At 42.2% G+C, this 13,977-nt stretch overlaps 1 long non-coding RNA gene across 2 annotated transcripts in view; it reads left to right on the top strand.

Annotated features, from left to right (window-relative positions):
- The window catches only part of LOC116555501, an 82,244-nt gene that overhangs the window by 22,987 nt on the left and 45,280 nt on the right, over window positions 1-13,977 (top strand). The window contains exon 3 of one of the 2 annotated variants that reach the window (XR_004270557.1): window positions 977-1,407. The exons of the other annotated variant lie outside the window; for it this stretch is intronic. This is a non-coding gene — a long non-coding RNA (uncharacterized LOC116555501). Of the gene's footprint in view, window positions 1-976; window positions 1,408-13,977 lie in introns of those variants that run through there. 2 annotated transcript variants of the gene reach the window in all.

Here is a 13,977-nt window from a genome sequence, read left to right as displayed (position 1 = left end):
ATTGGGACTTTGCTTATCTATCTCCGTGAGTCTGAAATGTGGGAATCTGGTCCACAGAGATAAGGCTTCTCTTTCCAGGTGCAGGCAATGCTGCCTTGTCCCAACCCCCAAAGTTAAGTATCCGAAACAGCACTTGGTTGGATTCACCAAGGAAGAGTCACGTTGGTTGGTTGTAGACAGCTTGACTTGACTGCGTACATTCTCAAAAATACAATTTATTTTACTGGCACTTGAGAAAGTGATTTGAGAACTATTTGCATGAATGAGCATGTTCTACCACCTGCGTACTATTTTTTTTTTTTTTTTGGTACGGTTTTCGCTCACAAGGTCTAGTGCGTCTATTACACTCTCCAGTTTCTGTCTTGACGTGGACACCTCTTGTTCGATTTCCTGAGCTGCTGGGGACCACAGTCTGCCTTTTGTACCATGTACCATGTGCATGATTATGTAGTGACTGTGAGCCCAGCTGGCAGCCTGTGGGAACTGTCTTGCCCCTCACAGTTGCTTCAGCTGTGTGACATCGAAAGTATCTGGTCATTGATTTGATTATTTTGAGATTTCACAGAAAATCTTAGCTTGCTCACAGAGAACTTCAGAAAATTAGCCCATGGACAGAAAGTGCTTATAGCTAAACTCAAGCTGATGTTCTTCCCTTTCAACACTTTCCTGAGCAGAGTCCTGGGGGAGTCAGTCCTGATGCATCTACTTTCAAGGTTAACAAGATAAAGAAAAAAAAAAAAATCACCATAATGTTTTTTGCTTTTATTTTTTTTCTGTTTCAAATAGAAAATGTTCTATGGTTCAAAAGTGTTTCTGAAATTTCATGTGTTGAAAACTTAATCCCCAATGCAGCAGTGTTAAAAGGTAGCACATTTTAGAGGTGACCAGAGCCCTCATGAATGGATTAGAACCGTAAGGTCAGGAGTGGGTTCCTGAAAAAAGAATGAGTTCAGCCCCCTTTCTTCCCTAACTATAGGTTAGCAAGAGTGTACCTCCGTGCTCTGTAACTCTTCTACCTTCTGCCGAGGGATACTGTAGCAAGGAGACCCTCACTGAATGCTGAGTAGATGGTGGTGCATGCCTTTGGACTTTTCAGCCTCCAGAACTGTGAGCCAAATAAATTTCTTTTCTTTATCCTTACCCAATCTTAGGCATTCTGTAATAGCAGCACAAAATGGACTAAGACAAAATGTTTGGGGATTTGTTCTGACAACTTGAGCTAGCATCCTCTTCCTGAAGGTTGTCTTTAAAGAATCACTCTGGAATTCCATAAACTTCAGCTCATATCTGCAAATGTAATGAGACCCTTTCTCCAGCAAAGGTCATTTTCCATGAAACAGGCATTGCCTTGGCAGTGTGGGCTGGAATGTAAATGTACATATGAGAAACCCGGGCACAGCTAGGTGAAACAGGTAGAGGTAAGTAATGGCATGCATATGTGAAATCTCGGTGCCCATGTCTCTGCTCAGTGAGGTATCTATCAGCTGTTGGGACGTTAGGTGAGAAGGAATTTATTTTGCTCACTGATGTTGAAATCATCCTACCTACTGCCACAGGTTGCAGGCAGAAGCTGAGCCCACAAAAAGACAGAGAGTTTAGATTAGAGGCAGGTTATGTAGTTTAAGTTGGTTTTTAAAATTATCACTGTCCATAGAGCCGGACATGAGGTCACATTTGGGTTATATTGTTTACTCTTTCTAACAACCATGTGATGGGAAGCTCATTTAGCTCCACAGTTTTCAAGTAAGGAGACAGAGGCTAACAGTTTAAGCATCTTGTCCATGGTCACCCAGTTAGTAAGAGGGCTTGCAGGATCCAGGGAATCTGCCTTAGAAATCTCCTCTCTCACCCACTCTGCTATGGTACAGGTTACTCTGCTTTTCACAGTATTATGCAGTGCATCTCTGTGGTTTATATTAAGAGTTTTAGAGTGGGACATTCATGTTTCCACCTTGACCAAACCATGCCGGGATGTGTGTGAAAGGACCAAGATCTGACTTGGCAATGACTACTTACTCTGCTCATTGCTCATGGGATCTCCAGATCCTTGGAAGAGGCAGCTGGAAGCTGAGATTGGAGACTATATAGGCTCTGAATGGTTTATTGTATATGAATCTGGAATAGAGGTTGTCAAAGGATTGTCCCTGAACCAGCAGCATCTGGGAGTTTGTTAGAAATGCAAATTCTGGAGTTCTACCTAGACCTACTGAATCAAAAACTCAGAACTGGGGCTTAGCAAGCTATATTTTAACAAACCCTCGAGGTGATGCTGATTCATGCTAAACAGGTCTCCCAGAGTTTGTGCTCTGGGAGAGCAAACTCTTTTGTCATTCTCAGCACAGGCTAAGATTAAATAGCTACTTTCAAGTGCTGGGCAGGGGAGGAACAGGGCCCAGTGGAGCCTGCCTGATTCTCAGAGGACAGGGTTTCCATCGTGGGTGAGATCTACTTATGCCTGTGAGTGCTTTCTCCTCCCTTAAGTGCCTCCCCCGCTGCTGGAAGCCTTCTGACTTAGGAAGGCTTGTCCAGACCTCAGATGCATGTGATTCTGATCATTAGCACCTTGTAGTTGGGATCCTAGCCTTGTAAATCTCTTTGTTCTCTCAAAGTTCAGGGGAAGGGAGGGGCAGGAAGCCTGAAGGAGTTCTTCTTTCAGCCTGTTCATCTGCTCCAAGTAGAACAAAGCTACAGTGTGGGGAAGGTGCTTTGATCCCAGACAATGAGAGCAGCTGGATTAAGTGTTTGGAGGGACCAGACAGCTCTGGCACAAAACAGATCTGTTACTTTTCTTTTTTCTTTTTCTTTTTTGAGACCTAATTCATGTATTGGAAACAAAAAAGGCATAAAATTTTGAAAGGTGGTGTTTCTGTAGCTGTAAGTCTCAGGCATAAACTGAAACATCTGTGTACTGGGTGCCCTGCCCAGGCTCGGAGGTTCTACCCCTGGGACGAACACTGATGCATTGGGATGACACAGCATTTCCAAGTGACCCCAAGGCCACTGAGTGGCAGCTGGGACTGGGAAATACTGGAGCTGGGAGGGACTTGGGAAATTTGCTTATGTGCTTAAAACCCGTTTATGCCTAGTGTTCCATTACTGGAATGCTAAGCATGAGGGAGTTATATTTATATCTTACTGCTCAAGGTCATAACCAAGGTCTCATTGAAAAAATTCAAAAAGTTGCAGCCTCAGGCATAAATGGGTTAACACAGTTGCTAAGCATAGAGAACTCTGAGTTTAAAAATAAACATCACAAAATAAACATTTCTGTATATGGTGCCTACGAGGTACATTACGTACCACCCTCCACTAAACCCGTGGGGGCCTCTGCTTTCTCTTATGATTCATGGCCATTTCAAGAATACTCATGATATAAGTGTTACTGCTATCCCCATATTTCCGAGGCAAAATACAAAAGCACAAAGAGGTTGGTAAGTTCCCCAAGTTCACACAGCTAAAGAACTGGCAAAGCCAGGATGCCAACCCAGGCAGTCTGGTTCCAGGTCAATGCCCTTCACTCTAGGATAAGGACCCTGTCCATAATGAGTTCCAGTCCTTCTGAGGAAGTGATGGTGCAGGGAAAACCCAGCACATCCTGAGTGCTCAGGACATGGTGCCTGTCCTTACCAGTTCTGTTGTTACTTACACAGATAAATTTAGCAGATTGTGACAAGGGCTGAAGAGATGGGCGGAGTGTTATGAGGAAGCAGAAGAGGGAACCTGGAGCTCAGAACTGCCAGGTGGGCCAGGAAGCAGGCAGCCTTCATTACAGAAGAGGTGATATTTGAGTTGAGTCTCTAGAACCCCAGAGAAAGGTAGAGAAAGGTGTGTCAGGCAGGGGAATCATAATATGCAAAGACATCCGAATTAGACCAGAGTGACAAAAATTAGAGGGTTATAAGGATGCTTTTGCTTTCCAGAGTTTTAACTCATGCCTCTCCATACCTCTCACCTTTATCAAAACCCCAAGGTTTCTGCTGTATTAAAATGATGGCGTTAGAAGTAGAAATTAACTATGGTGGAAAGGACCTCAGTATGTGCATTGGATTAATGAGCAAACTTATGTACAGAAAACAGAAGCCGATTACTATAGTCTGACCATTTTTTCCACTAAAGCTAATCATACACCTTTTGCTCTGGGCAGCCTGAATGTCTGAGTACTCCCTTTGTTTGCACACAGCCCCTGCTCTTCTATCTTCTTATGCTAATAACCCCTTGAAGCATGCTTGGAGAACGCTCCATCCCATCCTTGACACCCAGTTCTTGCCTAAAATCAAAACTTGGCTCAGATGCCTCCTTCAGGAAGCATTCCATGCTCCTCCTAGCTGGGAATAATTCTTTCCTCTTTTTCATTCGTTCTTAGCAATGATGACTTTCCATCTTGCATTGTGCACATTTTACCTCCCTTGTCGGATGGTAAGCTTCTTGCAGGTGAGATTCCTGTTCAATTTGGAGTTCCCAGCACTCACAGAAGACCCATGGTGATATGCAATAACTTTGAAAATATACTAATGAACATATTAGGAACCATTTGTCTGGGCCCCTGTCTGGCTTTTTTGTTAATTGGGCAATTGTCTTCAGGAGAATGAAACCCTGGGAAGAAATCTCTCAGAGTGCTCATAGAGGCTTTGACTCATAGGCAGGAGAGCACCTGAGTTCTAGGGCATCAGCAATCATCCACGTCAGGTTTCTCTGCCTCTGGCACGATGGATAGAGGAAGATTTCTGAAACTTCTCCCAATTTGACAATTCAGTATGGTTTGATGTAGTACTGATTGGGTTTTGGACACGCCACCCCAAACTTAACATAGAAATACACAGATTTCCCCTTTTCTTTGGGTCTTCATTTCCAAAGGTTCTTGTGTCACATAAAACTTGCATTAAATAAATTTGTATGCTTTTCTCTTGTTAATCTGTCTTTTGTAATAGGGGTTTCAGCTATGAACCCAAGATGGAAAGAAAAGCTATTTATTCTCCCCTACAGTGTATGCCTCAGTATCTGATAGAGCAAAACTTAGAATATGGTCCTAAGACAACTAAAAAGGGCCTTGATTCAGCTGTGCTCTTGAATTCCAAAGGCATGATACGCCTGTGATTTTTTTCCTTGGTGCCAAATCAGCTCTGCTTATCGACTGCTATTTTAATGAAACCTCCTGGTACCAGCTCAGGAAGGATATTTTTATTAGATACGACTGGGCGGATTCTCATGTTGAAAGCATTTGGTGTAAAACATGAACGCATTCAGTCCTCAGATATCCTTCCAAATATTTCCTTTGAAATTGGAAAATTACCAAGGAACTTGTGATAAGATGATGAAAAAGGGAATTAAACAGCAAGGATGACATCCTTCTCTTCTCCCCACAATGCTGCATGGGTGGGGCTTTTGAGATTTGGACATCAACAACGTTAGAAGGTTGCTTGGGGAGAGACCTGGTGTTGGCCAACCCAGGCCCTTGCTGTGCTCGGAGGGGTGGGTCAGATGGTCAGTGTTCTTGTCTTCTGCTTTTTTGTCTTCTGTAAACTTCCCCTCGGGGCCTGGAGTCATGCAGGGAAGATAAGAACAGGTCTGACTCACATAAAGTCAACCCTATTAATTCATAAAGCCCCTGGCATTATGGTGTCTAAATCTCAGCATCAAGGGGAATGTTGCCACCAATATTTATAGAAATCAACCCTTCCTCTCCCATCTAAAAATCTCGTCTGAGATCATCTACTTCCCCCAACTCAGAATGCAATAGAGGCAGAAGCTTAAAACTTGGGTCCTGGATCACCAGCCTGAGTTGAAATATTAGCTTTACCACTTTATGTTTGGGTAATCTTGGGCAAGTTATTTCATCCTGTTGTGCCTCAGTTGCCTAATTGTTAAAATGAAAATAAATGATATTACTCATCTCATAAGGCAGTTATAAAAAGACAAGACATAATATACTTAACCATCCCTGATATAAATACTTAATAAATGGTAGCTATTGTTGCCACTACTGTAGAGACCCACCTGTCTTGATAAGTAAAGAATGGAGATGATGGAGACTTAAATAACTTTCTGAGCTTTTCCCACATAACCATATTTCCAGGTATGAGCAATCACCTGAATCCCTGAACAGTTTTTACATGCATCTGGACTTTTCTGAACTCCTGACATTGCTGTTATTATCATGGTCTTTCCCAAGTGAGGCAGTGTGCTTCTGATACCCAACAAGATTGCATGAAGTTGGACTCCTCTACTAGTTCGAGATGGAGGTAAAAGGTTCAAAGCATGAGGGCATTCAGGTCATCTGAGTGGCTTTGTTTTCTAGATACGGCTATTTTAGAAATGAATTTCAGAGGACATAAACAAGGGCCATTATACTGAGACATTTAACTCCAGAATTCTCACTGCGTAACCAGAGAGCCTAGGATGGCTTTCCTGATTCCTACTGAAATTCCCTCTTAAGCCTTGTCACCATTTCAGTATTATCCTCGCCATTTGATAGATGAGAAGCCCGAGGTTCAGAGAAGTCAACGGCCAGTGGGAGAACCTCAGGAGCATTTAAGAAAAGAGATGTTGGTGGTGTATTTTACAGAGAAGAAAAGGAAGCATCTCTGCTCATGTTGAATTCATTCAATAGGACTTGGAGGAATTTGTGATTCATTCACACAAGCAGGAAGATCAAAGTGGTCTCAATTGCTTGTCTAGGAAGAAATGTTTTCTTATCCTTGGAATTTTCCTGGGTGAAGTATAGGGTCTAGGGTATTCCTTGGAGATAAAAATTGTTTTGACAATGATAGCTCAGTTTTTCAGACTCCTCACCTTCCCCTGATATCCCTGCTCTCGGTCTCTTCCTCCTAACTGCCCTTCTTGGTCTGAGTCCTTTAAGATATGGGAAATACTGGAAATCCCAAAGTTCCAGCCTGATCTAATGCCCCTGCCAGGCATTTTCTGGGCTCAGTGTCCCATTTTTCAGCTCTCTATTCAAACTCCATTGTTTCTTCTTGACTGGACCCATTACTTGGTGCTGCTGTCTCTTTGCCTTGCTTTCACCTCTTTTCTGGGATATCGGCTCAGGTCATCTTTATCTCACGGAATCCAGGCTAAAGCTCTGACTTCTTGGGTCTGGACAAGTCTATCTGGTGCAACCCAGGAGGTTTCTTCCAGCTCAGGGACCCCCAGCATTTTTCTTTTCTCACTGGTAGGGACATTCAGAGTCATGACCTTGAGTCAAGATATCAGAAAGTCTCCTTTTCACTGGTACATGTGAATAATAGAAATTTATTTGATCTCTCATGCAGCTCTGTGACAGAGCAGCCGTGTCTTTCCTGGCCACAGGGAAGGGTGTGGTAGACTGTATGTCTATATTTTATGTCCCTTTTGTACACTTTTCTTTTCCCTCAGGCTTCCAAATGCTTGTCCTGAGCCCCACCACCAGAGACAGAGTAAAAATTCTGTCTCCTTGCTGCTGGGCTGGAGGGATTTGGTGCTCCGTGTATGGAGCCAGATATCATTTTCCTAAGTGAATTAACACAGGAATAGAAAACCAAATACTGCATGTTCTCACTTACAAGTGGGAGCTAAAAGTTGAGTGCACATGGACACCAGAAAGGAAATATCAGACACCAGGACCTACTTGAGGGTGGAGGGGGAGTGGCAGGTGAGCATCAAAAAACTACCTACCAACTACTATGTTTAACACCTGGGTGATGAAACAATCTGTACACCAAACCCCTGTGACATGTAATTTATCTATATCACAAACTTGCACACGAATCCCTGAAACTAAAATAAAAGTTTAGAGAAAAAGGAAATAGGAAACTTGGTGGTACTTCTCAAAAACAAAGATATTCTAGCACAGAAACAATGCTTCCAGAAAAGAAAGAGTTTCTTAAGCATCTACTATATTCCAGACTCTGAGATAGTTTATCTACTGTGCAATCTAGAGCAGTGGTCCCCAAGCTTTTGTCATCAGGGAGAGGTTTCATGGCAAGACAACTTTTCGATGGATGGGTGGGTGGGGTGGTGGGGATGTTTTTGGGATGAAACTGTTCCACCTCAGATCATCAGGCATGAGTTAGATTCTCATAAGGAGTGTACAACATAGATCCCATGCATGCGCAGTTCACAATAGGGTTCCGGCTCCTATGAGAATCTAATGCTGCTGCTGATCTGAGAGGAGGCAGAGCTCAGGCGGTCATGCTGGCCTGTCCAATGCTCACGCTGTTCAGCCCCGTTCCTAACAGGTCATGGATTGGTCTGCAGCCCAGGGGTTGGGGAACCCCTGATCTAGAATCTTTCCAGATTCTGGAATTCTGGATGAAACAAGCTTAATCACCTCCTCTACTGATGCCTTCTTGAAATCCGAAGACTTCCTCAAGATTTTTGTGTTCAAAAGATCTTGGTTTCATGACAAAACAAAAGGATTCTTTATGTTATTTTTTTAATTAGAAGCAAACACGCATAAAAGGCATCTGGGGGTTATAACGATAGATGTTTTTTTCTTAAACACAAATACATTTTGGTTCTAATTCTTATAACAAACAACAGTGACAAAACCCTGAGGTGGATATTTTTAATTCCACCTTACAGATAAAAAAATATTGAGTATGTATTAGGGATTTTTAATGATGTTTTGTTCTCTCACATAGCAAATAGCTGGCCGATTAATTATCCAAATCCAGATATGTATGACTTCAAACCCATGTCCTTTCGACGAATTAAAAAATTCAGACTGGTTTAATTGTATAACTGATATAGGTTTTATAATGTCGTCTTTATATCACTATGATAGGTGAATTCCATTCTCCTGGGTGGTATTTTAATTTGTACAAGGTAACGAGAGTTTCCACAAATTTAGTCTAGATTTTGACCCTGAAATTTTTACATTGCAGGAATAATGGGACAAATATCTAATCAGTATATTAAGGCTTTTTGCAAACCTTGGTCTGGAATGACCAACCTAAGCAGCCACAAGAAGCTTTATCTACTGGAAATAGATGTTCTGGTACCTAGGCTGAATTTGCTAAATTCCACATCTTATTAGGAATCTGCTTGAAATTCTGTACTGTCCCAATTTTATCTTCAGAATTGAATTAATTAGCTAAAAAAACATTTGCATGTGTAATTTGTTTTTTTCTTCAGATGCACCGTGATAACAAGCTATTCTTTTACATCATTAAGATGGAAACATTTTCATGCAAAGAGGAATTTGTTATTTTTGAAGTGTTTAATTCCCTTGTCTTTAAAATATTCAAAAAGTAAGTGCTTGTCAGGCAGTGGATGCCCTGGGCCTTTGGAAGTCAAACTTTCAGCTGATATGGCTGTGGATGGTTTCATCTGTAACACATGGAAGATGTTCCAGATGGAAGAATTCACAGGAGTTACAACTTCATTAAGGTGCTCACAGAAGGCCAGTTTCCTAATTAGAAATGGTGTTGGGCATAAGAATTGAAGGAGAAAAGGCTGGAAATTATAACTGGCATTGGCCTTTATGGTGCCATTTGAAACCAAAATTTTATAGTTGATTTCTGTCTTTCGACCTTGGAGGCTTGAGAACTCATAACCATGTTTGAAAACGTATCCACCTTGATTAGCCTCATTGTCTATAAAGTTATAGTCCATGAAACTGCCTCTTCTGACACTTTTTATTAGAGGGGATTATTATGAAAATATGTTTTAAAGATGCTATTGATTTTAATATGACAAAGAGAGGAAGTTTACCTAATTATCAAATATATATTCCCATTGTTTGGCAAATGTAAGGAAATATGATTTTATCGACTATTCCTGGGAAAGTGGTTGAATTTCTCCCCTGGATTTACAGGGACACATACCACTGATTTTTATTTTAAACATCAAAAACCTAAGAAGGTATTTTATAGGAAGTCATTTTTTAGCTAGTCGATTGTTTTTCTTACACAGCTCTGACTCAACTCTATTTATAATTTACTTTTTCTCCTTCATGTCAATATGATGAAAAAACAAGTAAAACATGCTCACTTACTCTTTTCTGCTTTTTTTTAAGTCTAAAGTTACCATAATGGTGAGGGAGCTCAAAATCTTGGTGTCAAACCACAGGATACTTAAAGAATGATCTATGTTGGGAATCTATCTCTCTTACAAGTGAACCACAGGGAACTTACTTATGTTCTCTGAGCCACAGTTTTCTCTCCTATAAAGTGCAGGTAGTAATGAAAACCTCTTACGGATATGAGATAACATACAATGCTCCTAGTGGGCTGATCATGCACAGAAGGCATCTGTTAGTGGTGATTTTTGTGTTTAACTTGGAAAGGATGGTCCTGAGGGTATAAGCTAGCTCTCTGCATATTTTAATAAATTGAATGTAGAAAAGCAGTAGTTAGGTTTGTCCTATCTACTATCCTGGGGGCAGAATTGGGATTGATTGATATAAGTTACAGGGAAATCAACTGTGTGAGTTGGAAATGCCCAGTGCTGTAGGAACTAGATTCCTTGTTTCCAAAGGTGATCAAGTGGGGTCTGTTCATCCTCAGTGGTGGCCACCATGGAGTATCAGTGAGGTAGAGGAGGCAGGATTCAACTCTGGAGGTGGGGCTCAGACACTGGACCAAATTGAGGACTAGCTAAAATGGAGATGGAGCAAAAGCAGCTTTCTAAAAGACATGCCCACCAGTGTACCATGGCAATGGTTGACACCCAGGAGTTACTGCCCCTTCCCATGGCAATGACCCAACAACTCAAAAGTTACTACGCCTTCCCTAGAAATTTTTGCATAAACCACCACTACCCTGTAACCTACATGTAGTTAACTATAGGCTTAAATATGACTGCAAACGTGCCCTGAACACTGCCTATGGGGTGTCCCTGCTCTGCAGGAACAGTCATGGAGCTGTAACACTGCTGAAGTTCTAACACTGCCCCTTCAATAAAGGTGTTTTCTTTTACACTACTACCAGCTCACCCTTGGAGTCCTTCCTGGGTGAAGCCAGAACCCTCGCAGGCTGAGCCCCACTTTGGGACTTGCCTGTCCTGCACCATCAGGATTAGATGAAGATCAGACCAAATGTCCCATAAATTCCCTCTGCACCTGATGTTCTGCAGTTCTCTGATTAAACAGACCCTCTAATTGTGTAAAGATCTCATCTCGGATCAGATTCCCAGTGTCAGACATCACACTTCTGATGCCTTGTAGTCTTGGCCTCCATGGATGGGCAACTCTTCCGCCTTCTTATTTGCTTTTAACATCTCTTTTGCACTTTTGTTCTCTTATGGGTCTCTTCCCAGCTCTGATGGATACCCACAGGTATCCCAGTCTAGGGAGCCTCCACTGAAAGTTTTCCTTCTTTATTTTAGTTCACCTTCCGCTCTCCCCTCAACACCCTTATAGACCACACCCCCTTCTCTCCCATCTTCAGACTTCCAATTCCAATAAGGACCACAAATATCTACCTTTGGTTGGCTTCCATTAACTCATTTACTTTACATCTAAGAAAAGCTAACCCTGAGAAAGCTTGAACCTTGGGGCCAGCTCTTCATTCGGTTGGCTTCATTTAAGAAGTGGCACACAGAGAAAGAGTGGGCTTTGCATGCATACTGGGATTCAAGTCCTATCTGTGCTACGTACTAACTGTGGAATCTCAGGCAAGTCTCTTTACATTTCTGGGTCAGTCTCCTCCTCCTCTCACAAAATTACCTACCTCTTCAGGGGCTGTGCTGATTGGAGAGACTTTATGTAAACTTGAACTTCATGTAAATCCCACTATGTGTCCTGCAAATGGCTGCTTCTGGCATTATCACTGTCACTCGCCTCCCTCAGCATCACCATTTGGAATGGTTTACACTCTTTAGAAGCATTTTTTGCCCCTTCTCATTTCCCTCTGAAGCTTTTGGAGAAATTTATATGACCCGTGACGTGAAGAACTTACATCAAATTCTACCTCTTCCAGGAAACCTTCCCCAATAAAGGAAGAAGGGTTCTACTTAAACTAATCTCCATTTCGGATTCCTTTTTACAAAACAGAAAATGGAACCCACTGTGACATGAAGGGTAAGGGAAGACTTATTCCTCAAAAGCCTCACAGGCACACATACCCTTGCTGCTGCCTATAATTGCCTGTAAGAAGCCTTGCAGGTTTTCAAGAAGGTGACGTTTTGAGATGAAAATGCACTGAGGGCCCACCGGAGTGAATTCTTTATGTAGGTGGTGGACACAGTGAATGGGTGTGGCAGCAGCGTGGTAGGAAAGAACAGAGGTTTGGAATGAGACAGAACAAGGTCTTACAACGCACAGGTTATACGCTATCTGTGACCATGACAATTTTCCTAAACTAGGAATCGGTAAACTTCTATAAAGGACCAAATAGTAAACATTTTTGGCTTTGTGGGCCACATGGTTTTGCCTGCGGCCACTCAGCTTTGCCATTGTGACTTGAAAGCAGCCGTTAACAATACGTAAATGAGTGAGTTTGCTTGTGTTCCAAGAAAAATGTATTTACAAAATCAGAAGCTGAGCTTGATTTGCACTACATAGAGTGGTTTGCCAGCCTGTGTCTGACTTTCTCTGAGCCTCAATTTATTCATCTTCAATGTGGGGATAATAGAGTTTCATAAAGATTGAATAGGTTAATACAAGTAAAACATCTGAGCCCGTAGCCTGACCTCTAAAAGATTTTTTAAAAGTGACTTCTTTCCTTCTCATCCTTTTTTCCCCAAGTGCTTTTGTACAGTGAGGAGTTGGGAAAAAATGTAGACAAAGGTCCCTCTGGTCCTGTGACTTTATGAAATTGCCCTTTAAAAAAAGAGCAAGCAAGCAAGAGCATGCCAGAGAAATTGTATGGGTATCCTTTTCTCTGCAAAGTCTGACCACAAGAAGCATTAAATCAATCAGATGACAAGGCAGAATATAAAAAATTGAGTTGGTTTGGTCTCAAGTATACAGGAGGTCTGTGCTGTTGGGATCAGAAGCAGGAAAAAAAAATAAGGGAAATATTTTCAACATGTTATGTGCATTGGCTATTCTACAACTCCGACATAATTCATCACAGGAAAACTTTGAGTACAATAAACATTTCCCCTAGTTTCCTGGCTGCTCTGATCAAGAACAAAGCCATTAACATAAATGCAGATAAATACAAGGCAAATAACGATATTCCCAATTGCTTCTGTGTCAACCAGCTTAGTCCATCAATCTTGCCTGACTGGTTAAGAAGGAACCGAGAGAATTTATAACCGTAGAATATTTCTTTCTAACACATTTCCACCTCACAGAGGAGAAGAAGGATGAATCATTCACAAAGTCCTAGGAAACTAAATGAACGTTCTTTATCTCTAGAGTTTCCCATCTCAGCTACAATTTCAGTCATTGCCCCAACATCCTACCTTTCCGGGGCCGGGGCTGTTTCAATGTGACATTTCTTTGGGCAAAGCTTGTGGCTGTCTGTGTTATTCTCAGAGCCCTCCCTCTGCACTCCTTGCAGAAAGATGTGTCCCAGGATTGGCACGCCCATCCTGCCTGCTGCTGTGAGCTGTGTGGGGGAGGACTTGGCAGGATTGCTGTGTCTTTCGCTCCATCACAGTGGGTGACCAGTTCAGTTGTAGTTTCTCAGTCTCCAGCTCTGTGTTCCTCTTCATATTCACTTCATTGACTTCACATCCTTGGCCACTTGTAAACAGCACGATCCCTGGTCGCCTTACTCAACTCCCTTCTCGCACTCTGCTAACCGCCCCCACAGTCGTCTCATTTGCCCTCCTGGTAACAAATACCACCCACGTGCCAGTGACTCCCACATCTTGACCTCCCGCTCATGCTGCTTCTACAAAGTCCAGGGTCTTCTTTAACCCTTCGTTGTCATTGCCTCCTGAATACCCATCCGGCATGTCAATTTTAACATACCTGCAGTTCATAACTCTGCCTTGTTCTCGCTGAGTCGTTAGTACTATTCCCCATTCAGTAGCTCAAATCAGAAACTGGGCAATGCTAGATGCTGCCCTTTCTCTCAGCCCTAACGTCAGTAGGCATGACCTATA

Source organism: Sapajus apella, unplaced genomic scaffold, assembly GCF_009761245.1.
Source record: "Sapajus apella isolate SASKATOON/1434 unplaced genomic scaffold, GSC_monkey_1.0 scaffold15, whole genome shotgun sequence".
In the NCBI taxonomy this organism is placed as follows: Eukaryota; Metazoa; Chordata; class Mammalia; order Primates; family Cebidae; genus Sapajus; species Sapajus apella.
Note: the sequence above shows the minus strand (reverse complement) of the source record. Positions and strands in the feature narration are given on the sequence as shown.